Genomic DNA, 14,874 nt, shown 5'->3' with positions numbered 1-14,874 from the left:
AAAATTGATTGAATGATGTTTGTTGCATTTATGTTGCCTTAAGTATTTACATTGATGACATTAGGCATCATAATCAGCATAAACACATTATGCAACAATCCTAATAACCAGCAGTGCACCCCAGTATCACTAGGAAGGTGCACACATCTCCTGGGGGCCTTACGCCACACCAGGACACCAAATGACCCCAGGTCAACTGGCCTTCTCTGGGGCCCAAATGCCCTCTGTCCCAAATGTCAGGGCTCGGAATTGTAGGGCCTCCCAAGTAGCTAAAGCAGCAGAAAAGATGTGCGTTATGCACTGGGGGCCGGGGGTGCATCTCACCCCCTTCCTTATCATAAAAGGAACTAACCCCCACGTTGCAGCTGCCCGCACTTCTGCGGTGCAGCTGGGTAAGAAAAAGAAAGCACTGGCACCAACTGTGTCTTGTAAGCCCCACTCCGGGACTTCAATGCAGCGTGCCCAGTCGTTGCAGCTGCCCGCAATCTTGTGGTGCAGCTGAGAACCAAGTAGGCACCCACCGAGTGCCTGGGGATCCCCTCCTTCCCGGGGCTCTATTCACGTAGTTGCAGCTACCCGCGATCTGGCGGTGTAGCTGACGATCCAGAGCAGCATCCACAAGGCTTTTGCCTGCCCCTCTCACCGGCGCTTCTGCGCTGGGCCTAAATGCGGCCCAAAAAGAAATCAGCCCATGCCCCTCCGATGCCTGAGGAACCTCGTTCACCGGGCTCCTTCTCCTGCACTCAGCCCCCTCCGGGGCTTGCCTCCAGTGGACGTGGTCTAAGTTGCAGGAGGGTAACACAGACACTACCCAATTGGAGCCCCGCTCACCGGGGCTCTCCTTCGATGCTCTCTGCCTCCTCCGGTCTCCAGGGACCCGTCTCTCTCTCCACGAGACTGGGGCGGAAATGGAGCCCGCAAGGCTCCCGACTCTTCGGTCGCATGCAGGGCTTCCCTCACCGGTACGGGAGCCCCGCCTTACCTCAGGCACCGTGTTGCCCGACTTCCTCTGGGAGGCAGGAAGCGCCCACGAGGCTCCGTCTCTGTCGGCCGGCCCGCCCACATACAGGCAATCCCTGCCTGACCTTCGGCAGCAGCCGCAACGACTCGTGGCTCTTCTCTTACAGCACAAAAATGCGGGGTAGGCTCCCGCTGCACTTCCAGGCACCACCTCAATGCGGGGTAGGCTCCCGCTTCTCCGGAGACCACCCCAATGCGTGGTGGGCTTCTGCTCCGCCTCAATGCGGGGTAGGCTCCCGCTGCACTTCCCAGCAGCATGGGGGAGTCCCCACGCTGGGATTCCCCCTGAAGACCTCACAGCACCACGCTGCAGGACACCAGCACTCCTCTCGTCCTGGAGCAGCTGGGAGGAAGATATAGCGCCCACGAGGCGCTAGGAGCCAGGAATTTAGAGGGGCACAGCTGGACCTAGGCAGCCAGATCACAGGGCCCTCCAGCAGAGGGGCAGTCCCTCGTGGCAGTTCCTCCTGGGCCCCAACAAGCAGCCAGCAGCCCAAAGCAGCACACCCTTCATGGGGTCACAGCCCCAATATTTATACAGAATTTCTTTTTGTCTGCCCTGGCTCAGGGCTTGGGGGAACCAGTCTCAACTGGTCCGGAGGGGGGGGGGGGGGGGGCGGGGGGAAGAGAGGTGGGGTTGGAGCACCCTGCCTGTTTACCAGGCTTCCACCCTCCTTTGTCACATTGGGCTCGGACATCAGACACACCACAGGGGGGTGGAGCCAGCATTCACCCTGGCAGGCACAGACCTATTCAGTGTCAGGGACTACTCCTCCCACTACCCCAAATGCAGATCTGCCCATTCAGCCTAGCGCCGGCTCACCCTGCCCTCCCTGGAGCCTCACACCTCACCAGCCCCTGTCACTCCAGAGCCAGACATGCAATACACATCAGGCAGGCAGACACATAGCACACAGAAATGCCAACTTCTAAAAGTGGCATTTCTAAAATAGTTATAATAAATATGAGCACACCATTGCGTAGCATTTATTATTACTATTCTAAACATACCAAACTTGACCACGCTGCTCCTCACACCAGTGAGAAACCAAAATTGCTGTTTGTCGCTACCAGGACATGTCACACACTTAAGGTACATGTCCTACTTTTCACCTACAATGCACCCTGCCCATAGGGCTAGCTAGGGCCTACCTTAGGGGTGACTGACATGTAGTAAAAGAGGGGTCACCGGCGTGGCACACACTTTAGGTGCCACATCACAGCAGCAGTAACACTGTGCGCACAGACCCTGCAATGGCAGAGGCCTGAGACAGGTTTGAAAGGCTACTTTGGTGGGTGGTGCAATCAGTGCTGCAAGCCCACCAGTAGTATTTAATTTAGTGGCCCTAGGTACATTAGATACCCCTTTACTGGGAACAGCCAGGTAAATTAAAAACACCAAACAGGCAAATCTTACCAGGTTTACCACAGAGAGCACACGCACTTTACACTGGAAAGCAGTGCTAAAGTGCCCAGAGTCCTAAAACCACCAACACCAGCTCAGAAAAAAAGACTAGGAGAAAGGCAAAAAGTTCAGGGATGACCCTGCAAAAATGGCCAATTCCAACACAAACACCAATACATCAAAACTATCAGTAATGCGAGACCTGTTGCATTGCAAATGTGTTTTTGTTTTTCCTTCAGGATACCTGGACCTAGCCCACAATAGTAGCTGCAACAAATTTTATTCTGTTACGGACAGCAAATTAGAGGCTTCAAATTTGCGAACCCAAAACGGATGACGAGGTACAGAAAAAGCTCCCTCATCCAATCAGATGCAACTTAATTTGGTCCACGAAGGGTGCACAAACTCCGGGTGAGATATCTGGACCATTAGCCCGTAGATGGTCAGTGAACCCAAGTTTGCGGAATATCAGTCCAGTCCAGTTTGTCCAACATTTTATCCCGTTCAAGCCCACTTCGAAACCGTTTTTACATGCTACTTTCTCAAAAACCACTGAACAGATTTGCACCAAGCCAAGCAGAGGCACTTCCTTCAGAAAGGTTTGCACTTTAATGGCAAATTTAGTGTCATTCATTCAGTGCTTTTTTTCTGTTTCAGCGAGCATAGATTTTGATGAGTTAAAATAGGAAATGTCATTTTATTGATGCCCCTTTACCTCCTGACAGAGCTGCATGAAATTTGCCATGCCAAACCAAAATGGGATGCAGATTCATTGAACGGCACGAAACATTAAGAAAACAAACCATGCCTTTACTTTGGAAACGATGGAAACCAGAACTACACAGATGCTATCGCTTACTTGTGTGGTCAATAACAGGCATTTTTGCCCTGTAGGTTAGGGCAATAAGGCTATTAGCAGTGGTGAATTCAGCTCACCAGTGTTTGAGGGGATAAACAGCCCAACTGCAGGGTCACAGAAGGCCCAGTTTCGGCTCTTTTTCATCCGAGGATGGTCTCTCGGTCACTATATGCCAACCCCTACCATTCCTTCACTAAAGGGGAATGTAAGACCAGTAGAAAAAAAAATAAACGGACATTTCAGTTAGTTTGATTTTTTTCAAAGGTTGTTTGGGCGTACGTTTCACTTTAGTGAAGGCTTATGATGAAATAGAGACAGAGGTAGGCTGCTGATGGGGAGCGGTTTGTTCCTTTGCATTGCCAAAATGGATAAGGAGCTGGCAGCCATGGAATACTCTCTCAGCAGACTTATAGAAACCTATAGTCCGCAAAGGAAACATTCTAATCAACTGGCCAGCTCTCAATATCCCATACGTGGTGTTAATCATGGTTATACCACTGAATTATGGCCAGATAGGTTTCCTTATGTGTAATGAAATTAAATTAAAATCACACACCGTGCACAAGAAGTCTATTTCACTGCGCCAGCAACTACTGCAGCAATCCTGCAAACCCAAGTGCAACAGGCTCCATTTTGTACTGCAAATGCACATTTACACATAATTCTATCCATCTGAATCACAACTTTTCAAAAGACTGCAAGTATGATTAGACTGGATCTTGCCCGTGGCTGCATTGCAAGTTGGAAGGTCATTGAATAAGGCATGTAGAGCTCCCTCACCCTCACCATCAATGAGAAGGTGCGTCGACTTAGGAAGGTCTGAGCTGGAATATAAAACTGGGTGTTGCTGTCAACAAAAGACGACTGGAACTAAGTAATATTGGTGTAATATTGGTAAAAGCAGGCTATCAGGTGGAGCCTCTTCAAGACAGGCCTGCTGCATGAGCAGTCATTTTGCCTGCACCCATTGATCAGTCAGCAGCCCTTTGTGGAAACAGACTGACTATGCAGGCGTCCCTGCAGTCATGAATAATAGCGTTACAATATGCAAATGTCGTTTGTATCTGCACAAAGGGAACTGCAATGTAGTGAGCAGATTCAACAAATGGGTGTAAAGTTTTCACACCAGTTTTCTGTGGCCTGGCGCTGGTTTTCCCGCCTAGTCCAGTCCAGCCAGGTGCTGGTGGCATGGTATCTGTTGCCTAAGAACAACACTCTACTAGAAGTAGTCATTCAGTAACTTGGGCTGAAGGCTACCGATTATCCGTTGTCAGTGAGATAAACCATACACCATAGGACAGAAAGCTCCTAGTTTAAAAAAAAAAGAAGTATTTTTGATTAAATCAGTCATGCTTATAATGAAGCCGTGTCCCCGCCCATGTCTAACTGTGCTTTATAGAACCACAGGCACCCAGGGGCCTTCAAACTCTCTTTATCCGGACAGGTGTCTCCAGTTTTCACCAAACGTACTTATTACGAAGGGAAGTCGCCTTGCCTGGGTTGGAGATTAAGTGCTGCCCAATAATTGCTTGGGGTTCGCTCAGACCGAAGACATCTGCGCAAGAAATCAAACAGAAAGGAGAACAAGAAGGATGGCATCCTGTCTCCTAACCACACAGTTCCTCTCAACAAGCATGTTTTAGGCACAACTCTTTTGAGGGGCGTCTGGCCTTTCAAGTGGCTCCTTCAAACATTAATATACGATTGTTCGTGTTATTGGTTTTATTGTTTCCAGTTGCAAGGCCTAATGAAGGCAGTGGTTGCAGCTTTGTGCACTCTTCCGATCGGCATTTGCTTACTTTCTACAAAGGGTATTGTTTGGTGTTCCAGGTGCTGCCGTCACTGCAACATGGGGGCATACGTCAGACTGGTTCAAAGTTGGAGAGCTTTACTTATGGAATATTGGAAATTAACCTTATTCTCGATAGAACCCATGCTGAGAGAACGTTCTCCACTGCAAAAAACAGAACAGCAAATAATTCGAACAGCAATGCCGTAGTGCAGTCATCCCGTGGCTTTGCAGTTTTCCCACTGGCTAGTATACATTCTAATGACATCAAAGGTGTTTCACTGACTTTATCAGCGTCGGAACACAGATCTTTTGCGCCTGGCCTGCCACTTACTTTGCCCACATCCGACTCTTGTGTCCAAAAAAACGCCATTTGTGTCGGAATGAACGGTTGACTTGTTTACTCGAGAGAAGTCTACCCACGTCCCAACTCCAACTCACGCACTATAAACAGTATTTATTTCTTGCCAGGTCCACCTGTTTTAGGAGCTCAAATTGATTAAATGGTAAAAAAAAATATCAACACTTGACTTCTGCACCTGTACACTAATGGAGAAGAGCTCTCAGACTCTTGGTCCACAACTAACCTGGTTTGTGGACAGAAGGGCTGGATGAAGGGGGAAAAGAATAAGAGGCTCCTGAGATTTCATCAAAACACCCATGGAGCTTGTCAAAAGTCAGGGTTCCAAGCATGTTCCACTAAACACTACAGTTATAACCAACTGCACACTAACAATAAGGATGTACCTGCAAGCACAGCATGGACTGCAAGAAAAAGGATTAGTTGGGGAATGGTGTAAACCTCTCAAATACCTTCTGGTTGGAGAGGGTCTGGACTCTTCCAAAGCCTCTGAACAGGATGCATCCTTCCTCAAATGGGTGCCTCGTTATGGGGGGGCACACTCGACCAATGTACTGGTCTTGCACATGTATACGTGCTCCTTTAACATAGTAGACTCGGGGAACAGATTTCTCAAAATGATGCTGCCTGTAGGGATGGGGCATCTGACAGAGTATGTGTGAACTAAGACATGGTTATCCGCCATAAAAGATGGGACATCTTCAATTATGGATGTTGCAAAGGGTTGTGACCACATATGGTGGTGTCATTTGGTAGAAGAAAAGTTTTCCCCTATTCTGGTTCCCCAGGATCTTGATTGTGGGAGCAAAGTATATCCACACTCTCAAAATGAGACTGAAGTAGTGAGCCTTAACCTGGGGGTTATGCTGCGGTGCCTAGCCCTGGTAAGAAAAATAGTTTCAGCCAGTGCTTAAATTAGGCCATCCTTGTGATCTGGACAATACCGGACACACGTCTCTCAGGCTTCCCTTTGCTTTCACTCTACATTAGTAACGCTAGGAAGCATGGATACTTATATAATTCACAATAAACTGATTAGCACAAGTTGTGTACAAGTTTCCATCAGTGAAGTCTCTCTAACTCATCCAGCTAATAGATAAGTCAGTAAAAAGATAAACTCCTGCCCTTCAAGTCCAAACCTCTTACTTTTCCGTTTCAGGAATGCATCTGTGAAGAATAATAACAGTGATCAGAGATAGCCTTAACCACAGCGCTCAGGGGAAGGCGGCTGTCATGAAAGCCATCGGTGTGAGTGGAGCAGTCCCATCTTTCTGTCAGCCAGGCACCTACACATTGGTTTTGTTTCATGTGGGATCGGATAAACACAAACCTGTGCAGCTGCAAGCATTCTTTCCTTCACCAGACCACTTCCTTCCTCTCAGGGGAGGGAACTAAGTCCGGAGCAGGGTGAAGTCTATCACCTGCATGGCATCCTTCTGTCAACTATCCAAAAACATACAAATAACTAAAAGGAAAAACGCCACTTTGAACCAATTTTGCTTTTACTTCTCATTACTCTACGTGTGACCAATTCAATGCCAATGAGGACCGGGTCTCTCAAGAGCCAAGGCACAGCGGGTCTTGAGGAAGGCATCCACGAGGCAGTGGCACTGGTTGGATAGGTAAACGACGTTACAGGTAGACACAGATATATGAGACACAGAGGCAAAGGGACACTGGGTCTAGAAAATATCAGACTCAAGGCACAGTGGCAAAAGAATCGAGAACAACAGAAAAAGGATGGGTTAGTCCCAATTATGTGGTGATAGGAAATCAAAATAGTCAAGGTAGGATTGTGTCCACTAGAACTTAGGCAAATAACACTACCATCCACGCAAGATATCGAAGAGTCACAAACCCTGCTCTAGGATGACATAAGCTTGCAAACAATTAGGCAATTGTGAAGGACCTCAACTATCACCAGTAGAAGAAACACTGCTGTAAGAGACAGGGTTAGGTAGAGTGACGTAATTCAGCAAATTACCCCCACCTGAGAGCCCAATGGAAATAACCCACCACACAATTCTCACTTACACAGATTAGGCTGCAGAGTTGCAAGATGTGAGCCCCAAATTAAAACCACTATAGGGTAGACCCTCACTCTACAAGCTATTACCCACACCCATTCAGGCCGTGGAATGGTGCAATGCCCACACCACCTCCTCCAATTTCCATATAATTTCATTGCCTAGCACAAACACTAAACCCAGAACCACAAACATCCCTCTGTCCATGAAAACAAAGAGACCAATCGATAGGAAACCAGTGCGCTATTAAAAACACTAATGGAACATAGCAAACGCTGGTAGTAACTGAGGCAGTGTCTAATTTGTGTACATTAATCATTTAGCATGCTGCACAACCAGTCAGTAATTATTTGTTGTAACATCTATGCTGTCTAGTTGATACAAAGGACATCATTGTTAGTTAGCCGGGTTTCATTTAAGAAAGAAATCTCTATTTCCATGAGAGATAAAAAAGCGTATGGGTAGCATATGAATAGGTCTTTTGTGGCAGACAGTCTTTTGTGTACCAGAGATTTGTGGGTTGCCTTGTGTTGTGGATTCAAAGAAATGTATAAGCAGATTGTGTAGTGCAAGACACGAAAGTAGAAAACAGGAGCAAATGAGTTCAAGAGCATAAGAAACGCTCCGTAGCAAATTAAAGAAAGGAGTCACTCACGGCCACAAATTAAGCCGACACAGGATAAACTTGTAACAAGGTGCATAGACAGCAACAAGTAACCTTAAACATACATAAAGAGCAACGCCACAAGAAATGGTAAATATAGATTTGAAAACACAAGTAAGTAATAAGCAACAGGGCATGCCCGAGTTAAAGTCTGCAATTAAACATTCATGCAAAGTTGGGAAGCAGAAAGCAAACACTAGGCTGCACAGATAAAGAGAACAAGCATTTGTAATGCAATAGGTCTCGCATTTACGCGAGACCTATCGCATTGCAAATGGTAGGCATCACAGACAATGGGAGGGGTGGCGGGGGAGCAGAAGGCACAGACAAAGGGAGGGCGGGTGGAGGGGGAAAGGCATGGACAAGGGGAGGGCGGGTGGGGGGAAAGGCATGGACAAGGGGAGGGCGGGTGGGGGGAAAGGAATGGACAAGGGGAGGGCGGGTGGGGGGAGGCACGGACAATGGGAGGGCGGGTGGGTGGAGAAGGCACGGACAATAGGAGGGAGGGCGGGGGGTGAGAAGGCACGACAACGGGAGGTAGGGGAGAGTAAAGAAGGCACCAAAGCATGTCGTGCCTGCAGTAGGAGAACCTCGATAAAGAAAATAGTGCTCACAGTCTAAATAACAGTACCGTGTAATAACCTAAGTAAACAAGCCGGTCGCCATGGGAGGTGACAAATGAAGAGGAGGCAGTACTAGGGAGGGACTAACAAGCTTATTGACGAATCAGTAGCCAGCATTTAGGACGGACAATGACACAAGCCAATGGCAAATATTGGCGGAGAGTCGGCGGGGCTTCTATTCCCTACTCCTCTATAATAAGTCTCGCAGCGCAGGCGCGCTGGCTCTAGGGTCGACCTAAAAACTAGCAGAGAAACTCAAAATGCAAGGATATCTTTAAATTATGAAGTGGGCAGATAGGTCCAGGGCACTGCAGCATCAGTACTTCCCAGAGCAGGGTCATATAATACAGGACACATTATGCAGACCCTTACACCTGTTACTGGAAATGTGAAACTTAAGGATGCTTTGCAAACCCCCGATATGCAGCCAAGACCAGCTGCAACCATTCGCATTCTTCCTCTAGTGCGGAAACAGACACTGCAAAGCAAACCAGCAGCCAGGCAGACACTTTTAGAAGAGTTAACTGCAAACAACTGTGACAGGATCTACAATGACAATAATGCTGCAAGATGGCAGGATTGGAAGAGGCAGTCTTTAAACTCCATGAATGTGCAAGGAAGGGATCAAATAAGATCCATGAGCAATTTGAGTTAAAAACATACATTTTGGGTTCCATGAGACTCCCCGTGGCAGACAGGAATGTTCCCTTAAACAAGTCGCAGGAAATGCGATGATCTTTACGGTACTGGAATCCGAACAGTGGTTCAAGTAAACCATTTAAAATAAAAAAAGTTTGAGACATAGATAAAAAACATTAACTGAATAGTAGAACTATTTAGTTACTCACCTTTTTGGGCCATAAGGTATATTCCCTTTCTTGTTTTTGCTTTAAGTATATTACCAGCTCTCTGAAAGCGAGGTACATATTTTATTACAGATATTTTATTGAAATCCATTGGACGCTTATGTCTGATGTTTTGTCCTGATGATGACCCTTAAATCAATTACGGGTCAAAACGTTGTCGACGCTAAGACGTGGCTCCAAATGAAGAGGATACAGTGTTTGTTGCGTGCCTCAGTTTTGTTTTGAACCATGTTTCTGTAGTTTCCCTCAGCCACTATCTGTTTGTTTACACATGTCATTGTTTATATTTGTAACACTGTTTGTGTAACCCTGTGAGCGCCATCATTGTTGTGTGTATTACTCTTTTGATAATAAATTCTTCAAATCAAAAGTAATTACTTGTGCATGGGCTTTGGTTGTTTTACTAGTTGGCTTGCACTCTTTTGTTTTTTCTCTTTTAACTGTAGTTCTACTGTTCAGTTAATGTTATCTAGGTCTCAAACTTTTTTTATTTAAAATGGTGTACTTAAACCACTGTTTGGATTCCAGTATTATCTAGCCCCTGGTTAAGGTTCTAGGGTTGCCCCTGTAGTTCCTAACTCCATGAGCCTTATGGTGGTATGTCATAATGGTCACGCTGACATGCCATTATGCTTTTAGGTAGCAAACATAAAAACCTTTGGGAACATTTCAAGATGCTTATGTGGGATATTTCATGTTGCTATTTACATAAATAATCAGCCTATCTACAGAAAGAGGAGGCTGTTTTTAAAGATACAATGTGAAACAGCAGCATTAATCCTAGCAAAAGGTTTTTTTAAACACCAATATGTGTTTAGTTAGTCACAGCATACAGTTAAATTCTTCTTTTTTTGCATCAACAAAAGAAATTTGATCAGAAACGTTGTGAAGGATTACGTGTATTACGGTATATATAGTATTAAATGAATTTGGTGGTTTACACAGGCCAACATGGATGAAAGCGTTGTGTTTTTAAATCTCTGTTCAACAGCATAGATCAATAATATAAAATAATAAGTGTAAAGCATAAATATTGGTCAAACATGCACATACAGTGATTTCAACAATTTTACATTACATATTTGGAAACTGAGTGATCCCGCTAGTCAGTAGTTGGTTTCAAGTGTCAAACAATAGTTTTAAAGATTATTTTGAACTCTTCTAAGAGGTGTGGAGGGCAGTCAGTCGAGCGATGCTGAGAATAAGAAATGACTTTCGCAAATCAACGGATAACTGGATGTTCAGCCATAGCTTCCTACTCTCTGATGACCTTCAGATGCATGAAGGTACAAGAGTCACAGGTCACAGCATTCAGTTTTTGCGGGCCTTAGAAGTCTGTGTGCACTTTACCAATGCTAACTAACAGTAAAGTGTCTGTGCTCCCTTTTTAAACATTGTTGAAATTGGCATATCCCCAATTGACATATTTAATTTGCCTAGAAGTCCTACGTATGCTACAAAGTATAAACAGCGTTACAACAAACAAATGATGGACGGAATGCTGACAATGCATACATTCTCCCCCAGTCAAGAGATCTGGGTTAAATCCATCGTTCTTTTGCCCACTACACCACCCCAGTTCAGACATGGCCACATGCAAATCAGTCTTGACCCTGTGCCTCATGGGAACAGTCCAGCCCGAACTGCCAAGCCATGTCTTCCCTGGACCGGAATCAAGCATCCTAGGACCGGTTTCTGGCTATCAGCCGTCATCAGCCAGGATAGCTTGACTCCAGTGGCGTAGTGAGCACGGGTCCCACGTCTGGGAATACCCATCCCACTTAGGGCGAAAAGCGTTACAACAAACAAATGATGGACGGAATGCTGACAATGCATACATTCTCCCCCAGTCAAGAGATCTGGGTTAAATCCATCGTTCTTTTGCCCACTACACCACCCCAGTTCAGACATGGCCATATGCAAATCAGTCTTGACCCTGTGCCTCATGGGAACAGTCCAGCCCGAACTGCCAAGCCATGTCTTCCCTGGACCGGAATCAAGCATCCTAGGACCGGTTTCTGGCTATCAGCCGTCATCAGCCAGGATAGCTTGACTCCAGTGGCGTAGTGAGCACGGGTCCCACTTCTGGGAATACCCATCCCACTTAGGGCGAAAAGCGTTACAACAAACAAATGATGGACGGAATGCTGACAATGCATACATTCTCCCCCAGTCAAGAGATCTGGGTTAAATCCATCGTTCTTTTGCCCACTACACCACCCCAGTTCAGACATGGCCATATGCAAATCAGTCTTGACCCTGTGCCTCATGGGAACAGTCCAGCCCGAACTGCCAAGCCATGTCTTCCCTGGACCGGAATCAAGCATCCTAGGACCGGTTTCTGGCTATCAGCCGTCATCAGCCAGGATAGCTTGACTCCAGTGGCGTAGTGAGCACGGGTCCCACGTCTGGGAATACCCATCCCACTTAGGGCGAAAAGCGTTACAACAAACAAATGATGGACGGAATGCTGACAATGCATACATTCTCCCCCAGTCAAGAGATCTGGGTTAAATCCATCGTTCTTTTGCCCACTACACCACCCCAGTTCAGACATGGCCATATGCAAATCAGTCTTGACCCTGTGCCTCATGGGAACAGTCCAGCCCGAACTGCCAAGCCATGTCTTCCCTGGACCGGAATCAAGCATCCTAGGACCGGTTTCTGGCTATCAGCCGTCATCAGCCAGGATAGCTTGACTCCAGTGGCGTAGTGAGCACGGGTCCCACGTCTGGGAATACCCATCCCACTTAGGGCGAAAAGCGTTACAACAAACAAATGATGGACGGAATGCTGACAATGCATACATTCTCCCCCAGTCAAGAGATCTGGGTTAAATCCATCGTTCTTTTGCCCACTACACCACCCCAGTTCAGACATGGCCATATGCAAATCAGTCTTGACCCTGTGCCTCATGGGAACAGTCCAGCCCGAACTGCCAAGCCATGTCTTCCCTGGACCGGAATCAAGCATCCTAGGACCGGTTTCTGGCTATCAGCCGTCATCAGCCAGGATAGCTTGACTCCAGTGGCGTAGTGAGCACGGGTCCCACGTCTTGGAATACCCATCCCACTTAGGGCGAAAAGCGTTACAACAAACAAATGATGGACGGAATGCTGACAATGCATACATTCTCCCCCAGTCAAGAGATCTGGGTTAAATCCATCGTTCTTTTGCCCACTACACCACCCCAGTTCAGACATGGCCATATGCAAATCAGTCTTGACCCTGTGCCTCATGGGAACAGTCCAGCCCGAACTGCCAAGCCATGTCTTCCCTGGACCGGAATCAAGCATCCTAGGACCGGTTTCTGGCTATCAGCCGTCATCAGCCAGGATAGCTTGACTCCAGTGGCGTAGTGAGCACGGGTCCCACGTCTTGGAATACCCATCCCACTTAGGGCGAAAAGCGTTACAACAAACAAATGATGGACGGAATGCTGACAATGCATACATTCTCCCCCAGTCAAGAGATCTGGGTTAAATCCATCGTTCTTTTGCCCACTACACCACCCCAGTTCAGACATGGCCATATGCAAATCAGTCTTGACCCTGTGCCTCATGGGAACAGTCCAGCCCGAACTGCCAAGCCATGTCTTCCCTGGACCGGAATCAAGCATCCTAGGACCGGTTTCTGGCTATCAGCCGTCATCAGCCAGGATAGCTTGACTCCAGTGGCGTAGTGAGCACGGGTCCCACGTCTGGGAATACCCATCCCACTTAGGGCGAAAAGCGTTACAACAAACAAATGATGGACGGAATGCTGACAATGCATACATTCTCCCCCAGTCAAGAGATCTGGGTTAAATCCATCGTTCTTTTGCCCACTACACCACCCCAGTTCAGACATGGCCATATGCAAATCAGTCTTGACCCTGTGCCTCATGGGAACAGTCCAGCCCGAACTGCCAAGCCATGTCTTCCCTGGACCGGAATCAAGCATCCTAGGACCGGTTTCTGGCTATCAGCCGTCATCAGCCAGGATAGCTTGACTCCAGTGGCGTAGTGAGCACGGGTCCCACGTCTGGGAATACCCATCCCACTTAGGGCGAAAAGCGTTACAACAAACAAATGATGGACGGAATGCTGACAATGCATACATTCTCCCCCAGTCAAGAGACGGGGTGGTGTAGTGGGCAAAAGAACGATGGATAGCTGATAGCCAGAAACCGGTCCTAGGATGCTTGATTCCGGTCCAGGGAAGACATGGCTTGGCAGTTCGGGCTGGACTGTTCCCATGAGGCACAGGGTCAAGACTGATTTGCATATGGCCATGTCTAAACTGGGGTGGTGTAGTGGGCAAAAGAACGATGGATTTAACCCAGATCTCTTGACTGGGGGAGAATGTATGCATTGTCAGCATTCCGTCCATCATTTGTTTGTTGTAACGCTTTTCGCCCTAAGTGGGATGGGTATTCCCAGACGTGGGACCCGTGCTCACTACGCCACTGGAGTCAAGCTATCCTGGCTGATGACGGCTGATAGCCAGAAACCGGTCCTAGGATGCTTGATTCCGGTCCAGGGAAGACATGGCTTGGCAGTTCGGGCTGGACTGTTCCCATGAGGCACAGGGTCAAGACTGATTTGCATATGGCCATGTCTAAACTGGGGTGGTGTAGTGGGCAAAAGGACGATGGATTTAACCCAGATCTCTTGACTGGGGGAGAATGTATGCATTGTCAGCATTCCGTCCATCATTTGTTTGTTGTAAGAAAGTATAAACAGGGCCTTGAACTTAAATGCCACTAGTGGACTTCCACACTTACCATGCCATCCACTTATGTGGCAGTGTAAACATGGTTTCAGACCTACCACTGAATCCGAACTGTAGCAGAGTAAAAACTGCAATTCGACCTGTCAAAATGAACCCTTTTGATGGGTAAAAATCTCTCTTTAAAATATTAATAAGTCACCCCAACATAGAAATTTTAGCCCACAGGGCAAGGTGCATGGAGTTTAAAAGTAATGTTAACATGCCTTTACTGTGACTAGCGCCCAAAAGCTATTTTTAACTGAGGCAGGCCTAGCTGTCCTATGTAAAAAGAAAAAACAGAGTTCAGATGAAAGTCCTAATACTTTATCTCTGGAATGGGACCAGCTAGAAAAATAAACAGTTTTTAATATTTATTAAGAATCGAATTCAATAGCCAAGTTGAATTTTTCATAAATATTAAGGAAAATTAACTTTTAGAAATTCACCTTAAGTTCCTGGAGACTAATTTGCATTGGCTCTCTAGCTTCTCCCAGCCAGTGATTAGACT

At 46.9% G+C, this 14,874-nt stretch overlaps 1 protein-coding gene across 1 annotated transcript in view; it reads right to left on the bottom strand.

Annotated features, from left to right (window-relative positions):
* UBE2G2 (ubiquitin conjugating enzyme E2 G2) overlaps positions 1-14,874 on the bottom strand; it is a 369,248-nt gene that overhangs the window by 288,375 nt on the left and 65,999 nt on the right. The gene's annotated exons all lie outside the window — the stretch shown is intronic.

This window comes from Triturus cristatus, chromosome 3_2, assembly GCF_964204655.1.
Source record: "Triturus cristatus chromosome 3_2, aTriCri1.1, whole genome shotgun sequence".
Lineage (NCBI taxonomy): Eukaryota > Metazoa > Chordata > Amphibia > Caudata > Salamandridae > Triturus > Triturus cristatus.
Note: the sequence above shows the minus strand (reverse complement) of the source record. Positions and strands in the feature narration are given on the sequence as shown.